The sequence below is a fragment of the Giraffa tippelskirchi genome, chromosome 5 (assembly GCF_054371585.1).
Source record: "Giraffa tippelskirchi isolate mGirTip1 chromosome 5, T2T-mGirTip1v1.2.pri, whole genome shotgun sequence".
In the NCBI taxonomy this organism is placed as follows: domain Eukaryota; kingdom Metazoa; phylum Chordata; class Mammalia; order Artiodactyla; family Giraffidae; genus Giraffa; species Giraffa tippelskirchi.
In genome coordinates, this window is record NC_137279.1 from 74,994,857 (window position 1) to 75,004,913 (window position 10,057).

The following is a 10,057-nucleotide window of genomic DNA, read 5'->3' on the forward strand; positions in this document are numbered from 1 at the left end:
AGCTTTCCTGCCTAGGAGAAACCATCTTCTAATTTCATAGCTGCAGTCACCATCTGCAGTGATTTTAGAGCCCAAGAAGAGGAAATCTGTCACTGCTTCCACCTTTTCCCATTCTATTTGCCATGAAGTTGTGGGACTGGCTGCCATGATCTTATTTTTTTAATATTAAGTTTTAAGCCGGCTTTTTCACTCTCCTCTTTCACCCTCATCAAGAGGTTATTTAGTTCTTCACTTTCTGCCATTAAAGTGGTATCATCTGCATATCTGAGGTTGTTGACATTTCTCCCAGCTATCTTGATTCCAGCTTGTAATTCATCCAGCCCGGAATGTCACATGATATGCTCTGTGTATAAGTTAAATAAACAGGGTGACAATAAACAGCCTTGTCATACTCCTTTCTCAATCTTGAACCAGTCAGTTGTTCCACACAAGGTTCTTACTATTGCTTCTTAACTTGCATACAGGTTTCTCAGGAGACAGGTGAGGAGGTCTGGTATTCCCATTTCTTTAAGAATTTTCCGCTCTTTGTTATGATCCACACAGTCAAAGGCTTTAGTGTAGTCAATGAAACAGGTAAATGTTTTCTTGGCATTCTCTTGCTTTCTCTGGTGCTGCTGCTGCTGCTAAGTCGCTTCAGCTGTGTCCTACTCTGTGCGACCCCATAGATGGCAGCCCACCAGGCTCCCCCGTCCCTGGGATTCTCCAGGCAGGAATACTGGAGTGGGTTGCCATTTCCTTCTCCAATGCATGAAAGTGAAAAGTGAAAGTGAAGTCGCTCAGTCGTGTCCGACTCTTCGCGACCCCGTGGACTGCAGCCTTCCAGGCTCCTCCGTCCATGGGATTTTCCAGACAAGAGTACTGGAGTGGGGTGCCATTGCCTTCTCCGCTTGCTTTCTCTATGACTCGGCAAATGTTGGCAACTTGATCTCTGAGTCATTTGCCTTTTCTAAACCCAGCTTGAACATCTGGAAGTTCTAAGATTCCTCATGAAAAGTTCCAGCACAGCTAATTTAAAAGAGCCTTTGTGAATTCCCTGGTGATCCAGTGGTTAGGATCGCTGCAGGGGCCTGGTTCAATCCGTAGCTGGGGAACTAAGATCCCAAAAGACATGTGGTGTGGCCAATAAAATAAAATAACCTTTGTGATCTGTAACATATATGAAATAATCAGACCAAGCTTGAAATCAGACTACATTACAAACAAATTAGTCTTAATTTGGCTGTATTTGGTAGAGATGAGGATAATTTTAGAGAAAAAGATTATGTTTCAGTGAATATTAAATTCTAGTTTTGTTAATTAAGGTCTGTGTTTATTGCCTAAGACTCACTTCCCAGACAGTTCTTTGTTGGTAAATGTTACATTACTGTAAAATTTAACTGAATTATTAAAAGTGCACTCTACATTTGTTTCTGCAGCTTATCACAGCAATCTATCTTTGGATAAAGATCAGATGCCCCATGACCTATAATCAGGAGATTATGTATATGGGAAAGGACTGCTCCAGCCTAGAAGAAAGTCTCCTTAATAGTCTTAAGTAGCTCAATCTCAGTAAAACTGAAGGAAATTGACTCTTGACTTCGTATTTCCCGTTTAAGAAGGGCCTATGCCCTGAACGAACAGGTCTATAGAAAGGACTGCTAATCCTAAATGCTACTGCTACTGCTAAGTCACCTCAGTCGTGTCCGACTCTGTACGACCCCATAGATTGCAGCCCACCAGGCTCCACCATCCCTGGGATTCTCCAGGCAAGAACACTGGACACCAGCATAAAATGATGACAACAGCAATGGTAGACAGTTGACTGAAGAATCCAGACCAGACCTGTAAGACCCATCCTACCAGTTTAACTGAACTTTTTATCAACTGTATGTCTCTCTGTCAAAACTGAAAGTTATTCTTTTGCTTCTAAGCATGCTATTGCCTCCAATGTTCAGGATAGAAAGAAGTTTCTCTAGTGAAGTTTTCACAGGGTATAACTACCCACAACACATATCAGAGCTTGCTGTAAGTCTATTGCTAGAAGCACATGTACAATGCTTGTGCAACAATTTGGTATAATTGATAAAAATATGTAGTGTATAAAATGTTTTCCGATTAGTATGCCTCTGAGCTTGTTCACTATGTCTTATTAGTTTTCTCTCGATATGGATAACTAGGTAAATATCTATAAGCAAAAAGTAGGCCCAGCACCAAGAGATATGATGGACCCAGTGCAGGTAGCAACCACCTTGGCATTGAGGGACAAATATTTTTGATCATCAATACTTTCTATTGAGTGACCTCCCTGGTGGGCCAGTGGTTAAGAATCTGCTTTCCAATGCAGGGGACATAGGTTTGATCCCTGGTCAGAGAACTAGTATACTACATGCCGTGGGCCAACTAAACCCTGGTAGCACAACTGCTGAGCCTAGGCACCTCAGTTAGAGAGCCTGCGTGCTGCAAACTACAGAGCCCATGCACTCTGGAGCCCACACGGCACAGCTAGAGAAAGGCTTGTGTGCCACAACGAAGACCCAATGCATCAAAAATAAATGAATAAATAAATACATATTTCATACTGAAAGACTTGCAAACAAAGCTGCTTCATCTTCTCTAGAAACTTTGACAGCTCTTTATTGGGTGCCCCCTCTGTGCCAACCACGTGACATACAAAAACTTTTTGTTTACTTTTTTATTGAGATTAACTTTATATACATCAAAGCACACAAGCCTTAAGTGACTACATTGAATTTTTATATGTGTATTTACATTCTCAGGTGACTGCCACCCAGATCAAGATATAGAACACTTTGAGCACCCACCCCAGAAACACTACTGTGATTGCCAGTGCTGTGTCTATGAGAGTAGTAGTTCATTATTTTTCATTGATATGTAGGAGTCCTTTATATGCATATACTACATTTTTTTACCCTATCTAGTATTGATGGCTATTCAGGTTGTACCCGGTTTGGAGCTATTATAAATAAAGCTGCTGTGTACATTTCATGTATTTGGCTTTTGGTGGACATAAGCTCTCATTCTAATGAGATTATGCCCAGAAATGAAATTGCCAGGTCATGGGGTTGGTTTGGCTTTAGTAGATGCTGCCAGTTACCCACAGTGATAGTATCAGAGTACAAACCTACTAGTTTGTACTAGTTCTAGTTGCTCCACTTCCTTGTCAACACTTGGCATTGCCAGTTGTGTTCATCTTAATCATTGTGTTGGTAATATCTCAGTGGTATCCACCAGTATCTCAGTGGTTTTAATTTACACTTCCCTTGCAATAAATACTGTTCAGTATCTTATCAAATGCTCATCAATCACCTGCATATCATCTTTTGTGAAATGCCCCTTCAAGTCTTCTACCTACCTAAAAAATTGGACTGTCTGTCTTTTAAAAAATTATTTAGAGGTTCTTGATATATTCTGGGTATGAGTCTTTTCTATGATAAATGTATTGTAAACAACTGCTTCTTATCTATACCTACATTATCTTTAATCTGGTGACTGAGATAATAAAGAATCTGCCAGCAATGCAAGAGACCCCGGTTCGATCCCTGGGTCCAGAAGATGTCCTGGAGAAGAGAATGGTAACCCACTCCAGGATTCTTGCCTGGAGAATCCCATGGACAGAAAAGCCTGGTGGGCTACAGTGCATGGGGTCGCAAAGAGTTGGACACGACTGAGTCTGAGCGACTAACTGAAGATCGTATGAGACAGGCATTATTAACCCTATATTAGGAATAAAGAAACTGAAGCTCAGGAATGCACAGTATCTTGCCCTAAGTCACACACTTAGAAAATAATGAGGCTGAATTTTGGGCCCAGGTCTCCTGATTCCAATGTCTGACTGCTTCCCATGATAACATCTGCCTCTTATACTCTTACTTACACATCTAAGATGTGTGCTTAAGCTTATAGCTGTTAATATTTTCACCCACAGGAACCACTGTTGAACTAAGTCTTCCCATTTCATTTATGAGCAGTTGATGTCTTGAATCCAAGTGTAAGCCTTGGTATACATGAAATAATGGAAAGAACCTGGACCTGGGAGAAGGTCAGGCCTTCACTAGGTTCTGCCTCCACACTTGGCTGTGTCGACTCAGGGCCTGCCATTATAAACCTAATTGTCAATGTAAAATGTCATATTCTTACAGTGTTGTGGTGGGATGAAATGCAAGCACATGCACAACTGCTTGCAGACTCTCACACTTGCCTCCTCCTGTTCCCGAGTTTCAGTTAGTTTTGGTTTGAGTTCCTCTCCCCTGCAGCATGCTTTGGGTTACAATTCAGCCATGTAGCAGAAGGGCTACTCGTCCAGCTGCTCCAGAGGAAGGATGGCAACTCACATTCATAATGTATATTTACTAATACAGTTGACCCTTGAACAACACAGGTTTGAGCTCTGAGGGCACACATACGGGCAGATTTTTTTTCAGTAAATACAGTACAACATGATCCGTGGTTTGTTGAATCCTCAGATGCAGAAACTGGGATATGGAGGGCTGACTCCAGGACTTGATTATCCACAGATTTGTGTATCGACAGTGGGTCCTGGAACTAGGAATGACTGTACTCATCCAAATCATTGAGAAATTTATTGAACACACTGCACCATTCTCCACTCTTCTCTCCTGTTGACTCTTTCCTTCAGGTCCCAGATGAGCTATACCTTCTCCTGGGAACCCACTCAGGGCCGCCTCAGGTGCCTACCCTGTACCCACCTCGTCTCCTCACTTACCTCCCTTTCTTGTGTCACCAGCTGGGGTATCCATAATGTGAATCAACTGTCAGCTCCTTGAGGATAGAAGTTGGGTCACACATTAACTATCAAGGCATTGTACAGCAACCACCCAGCATATAAGTGGCATTTAGAAAATACTGGCTATACAAATCTGTGTTTAATTATCATAACCTTGAATTTATGAAAAACTGAGGCAAGAAATAATATTCATAGAGGATTCCATGAGGGATGTACAACTCATCTATTTAATCAGTACTTCTCAGACCTGGCTATACAGATCCTGCTCAACTTATGATGGAGTTACAGCCCTGTAAACCCAAAGTTGAAAATATTATAAGTCAAAAGTGCACTTAATAGGGAGTTTCCTGGTGGCCTAGTGGTTAAAATTCTGGGCTTTCACCACCATGGCCAGGGTTCAATCTCTGGTTAGGGATTTGAGATCTTGCAACCCACATGGTATGGCAAAAAAAAAAAAAGCATTTAATACACAACCTACCAAACATCATGGCTTAGGGTAGCCTACCTTAAACATGCTCAGAATACTTAGATTAGCCATTGGGCAAAATCGTCTAACAGAAAGCCTGTTTTAATATTTATTTATTCTAGGTTGTGTCCAGTCTCAGTGTGGCATGCAGGACCTTCGCTGGGGCATGAGGGATCTCTCGTTGTGGTGCACAGGCTTTTCTCTAGTTGCAGTGTGTGGGCTCTGTAGCTTGTGGCATGTGGGCTCTCTGGTTGAGGTGCCTAGGTGTAGTTGCCCCACTGCATGTGGGATATTAGTTCCCTGACCAGAGATCAAACCCATGTGCCCTGCATTGGAAGGCGGATTCTTCACCACTGGACCACCAGGAAAGTCCCAGGAAGCCTATTTTATAATAAAGTGTTGAACATCTCTTGTAATTGAATGTTGTACTGAAAGTGAAAAGCAAAATGTAACTGCATCAGTTGTTTACGTCTGTGATCCCAAGGCTGATCGGGAACATTGGCTCACTGCCTGCCTAGGATCAGGAGAGGATATTGTATTGCATATTGACAGCCCGAAATTCAAAATTCCAAGTATGGGTCCTACTGAGCGTATATCACATTGTCAAGTCAAAATGTCAGAAGCGAACTGTCTTAAGTTGGAGTGTATGAATGTTAGAATAATTTGAAATCTAAAAAATGTCAGACTTTCTGGTTCATGGAGTCTTGTGTTGTTGACAGTTTGCTAAAGCTCCCCAGGGCTTTCTAATGTGCAGCCAAAGTTGGAAACCACTGGTCCAAAGAATCCACATTTTATCAACAAGAGCTGCTTGCATATCATGCACCATTTAAGCCCCACATTAAATTGCCTTTATTGAATTATCCTTGGATTTTATGCCTAGTTTGAGAAACTTAAAGATGTGTGACTGGAGTTATAAAGGTAGGGATGTTGTTGCCAATGGACCACTATATGAAGACATATAGGAAAAAGTTGTGAGTCTCCTGAGCAACTGGCTTATGTTTATCTTATGGATGCTGGGAATCATCTAATTAACACTTTTCTGAACTTGTCATAGCTGATGGAAAGCTCGTGGTCAAAGTCATGATCCACCTTTATCACACATATAGAATTTTATGGTTTATGTGTTGTGTGTTAACTTAATTCCTCTTTAATTTTTGTCTTTTTCATCCTTCTTTCCTTATTTTCTCCCATAACAATGCTTTTTAATTGAGATATAATTCACATACTATAAAACTCACTCTTTTACAGTGTACAATTTGTGATTTTTAGTATAGTTACATCACCACTGAGAGCAGCTGCTGCTGCTAAGTCGCTTGAGTCACGTCTGACCCTGTGCGACCCCATAGACGGCAACCCACCAAGCTCCCCCATCCTTGGGATTCTCCAGGCAAGAACACTGGAGTGGATTGCCATTTCCTTCTCCAGTGCATGAAAGTGAAAACTGAAAGTGAAGTCGCTCAGTCATGTCCAACTCTTAGCGACCCCATGGACTACAGCCCACCAGGCTCCTCCATCCATGGGATAGCACCACTAACTAATTCCAGAACATTTTCATCACCCCCAGAAGAAACTCTTTACCTCTTGGCAGTTGCTCCTCCTTCACCCCTCCCCTCAGCCTTTGGCAAGCAATGGTCAACTTTCTGTCTATGGTTTTGCCTATTCTGGACATTTCATATAAATGAAGTCATATAATTATGTGGTCCTTTATGTCTGGCTTCATTAATTTAGTGTAATGTTTTCAAAGTTCACTTACACTGAAGCTTGTGTCAATACTTTATTCCTTTTCATAGCTGAATAATATTCCATTATACAGAATGAAAGTACCACATTTTATTTTTCCATGGACATTTGGGTTTCCACTTTTTGGCTATCATGAATAATGCTGCTTAAACATTCATTTGGAAGTTTTTGTGAACATGTTTCAGTTTTCTTGGGTATATACCTCCAAGTGGATTTGTCAGATCATATAGTACTTGTATGTTTAAATTTTTGAGACTCCTTTCTCATTAAATTTTTTTTATCTTATTGTATTGTATGTATCTCTGTAAGCCACTACAAATCCTTCTTTTTGCAAGGAGGCAGAGTATAAATAAATAAATATTTCACAAAGCACTCTCAAGCCATCTGTTTAATAATCTGTGCTAGAATTTTGCCAGGATTCTGTATTGAGCCATTTGGTCTATAGTTTCCGAAATACCTTCTGTCTCTTTGTGAAAATCAGAACATTTTCTTATCTCCAATTTCCTCATAGTTTATCCAGGTTGTTTTTCATTCCTACTTGCAAGTTATTTCATGACCCTGTATCTAATTCATCTGAATCTGGCCCCTAGAATTCATCTGCAGCCACATAAGCTCTCAACTGTCTTGTGATGTACTTAAATTTTTATAGCCAAATAATTTGTTTTACATGGTTAAAAATAAAGTAGAACAGAAGAGCTTACAATGAACAGTCCTACCTCATTCCTTCTCCCTATAGTCCTGCTCCCAGAGGCAACTGCTTCCAAGTCTTTATTCTGGGAAGGACTTCTATATCTCTAAATAATGTGCTTATGTGACTATTTCTGAATTTCTCAGTTTAAAATATCTTTTCTTGGTATATAACTATAAAAGATAAGAATTTATTTCATCTACATCATCCAAATAACCCCCACACCCTACTCACAACATGGTTGTATAGCTGTTTTTATTTAGATCTTCTAAATAAAATAAAAATAAGTGTGTTGATTACCTATGTTTCTTTAAGTAACAAATTTATATCTTTATGTCTCATCCCATCAGCTATTGACAGTAGTCTTGACCCACTATTTTGTAGGATAAGGATATCACTCCTACCTTTCCATTTGGCTTCCCTTCCCAGCTTCTGTCTTCTGAATGTTTATTTTAGATGATCAGTGTTGATAACCTGTATGTACAATTTTCTAGTTGTAATTAAGTCTTCTGTGCTCTGTTTATTAGTTGATCCTAAAAGTTTAAACCAATAAGTAATGTTTACATTTTTAACCATGTAAATATATTTATTGCAAAGCCAGGAAACCCCTATAATTAGATTTCTTTCTTTTATTTGTTTTAGTTTCTTACAGTTTCAGATTACCTTTCTTCTCCTTCCTCTTAACTTAACCCTTCTCTTCTCTTTCCTTGCCATGATTATTTCCTCATGTTTGTTTCTAACTTTTCTGCTTATTGAGTATTCTATTTCTGAGGTTCCTATTTTTCCCAGGCACCTCACACAGGGCCCCCTCCATTATATGCTCTAATTTGGGCGTGTTGCTTTTCTGTTATACAGCTTTTGGATGGGCACCTCTTTTCACTGTTGCCCTGAGCTGGTCCCACTGTTCTCTCCCCCTTCCTTCCTTCTTTCTTCTGTTCCTCCCTCCCTCTGTTTTTGTTTAGGCTATTATTTTGCTGCACCACATCTCAGGTAATTTCTTAAAAGGAGTGTTTGTATGGGTGAGAGATAATTTAGGGGTTTGGAATTAACATAGATATACTACTATGTATAAAAAAAACAGCAAGGACCTACCATATAGCACAGGGAACTATACTTAATGTCCTGTAATAACCTGTAATGGAAAAGAATCTGAAAAAGAATATATATATATACTCGGTTACATACATATGTAATTGAATCAGTTTGCTGTACACCTGAAACTAACACAACATTGTAATTAACTTTACTTCAATGTTAAAAAATGGTTATTTGGAAAGAAAGAGTGTGGTATGTCCTAGATTTTCTGAGTCTCTAGCTCCTCAATGTGTTATAGCTCTATCCTCATACTTAAATGATAATTTGGATGGATATAGACTTCTTTGTTGAAAATTGCTTTTTTCACAGAATGTTGAGGGCATCATTCCAGCTTTTGCAAATGAGAGTCCTGAAGTCAGTTTGATTCTTACATTTTTAAAGGTAAAATTTTCTTATTCTCTAGGGAAATATTTAGGATCTTGTCTTTATCATAGCTATTCTAAAATTTCATCATGATGATGCTCATATGCAGGTTCCTTTTTCATTCATTGTGCTGGCTCCTTGTGTCCCCTTTACAAGCTGTTCTTCAGCTTTGAGGAATTATTTTGTTTTCTTATTTGAGAATGCCTTCCCTTCTGTTTTCTCTTTACTTTTTTTTTTTTCCTGGATATTTCTCTTATCCAGTCATCAAACTAATTCTCTAACTCTCTTACCTCCCAACACTTTCTCTTGAAATTTCAATTTCCATAATCTTATCTATAATTTCCAGGTGCTCACATTTATTTTCTGGTTCTCCTTTCATAGCATCCTGTACTTGTTTAGGGATGTAACACTTCCTCAAATCTCCCTGATTACCTATTAGTTATTGAAAATTTCTTTAGTTTTCTGTTCCCTAAATTATTTATCTTTATTATGGAGTATACCCCCCCCCAATTTATCTGTATCTTTTATTCATGCCAGAGACTTTTTTTTCCAAATGTCTGATGATCATTTTCTTTTCATATTTAAGAGTGAGACTGGGCTGGTCAGGTGGCAGACTGGCAGTGAGGCTGCATCACACGAGGACTCCAGTATTAGAGGCGGAAGCCCCTTCTTTGGAGGCATTGGACTGAACCCTCCAACTGGGGATGTACCACTGGCTGCAAGACTGCTGCTTGGGAATTGGCTGTTTCATGACCATAGGCCAGTCCTCCTCACTTCAGCGGTGGCTGTGTCTCCTGCTTCCTCTACCCCTCACAGCATCTGCAAGGCCTGAGCCCCCTCTGGTTCTGCAAGGATGATCTGCAGCTAGCTGTCTTGCTGCCTTCTCCTCTGTCCTCCACCCACTTCATCAGTGACCACTCTTTTCTCCATTTCTCAGCTCCTGTATGTTTCCTGACAAGGC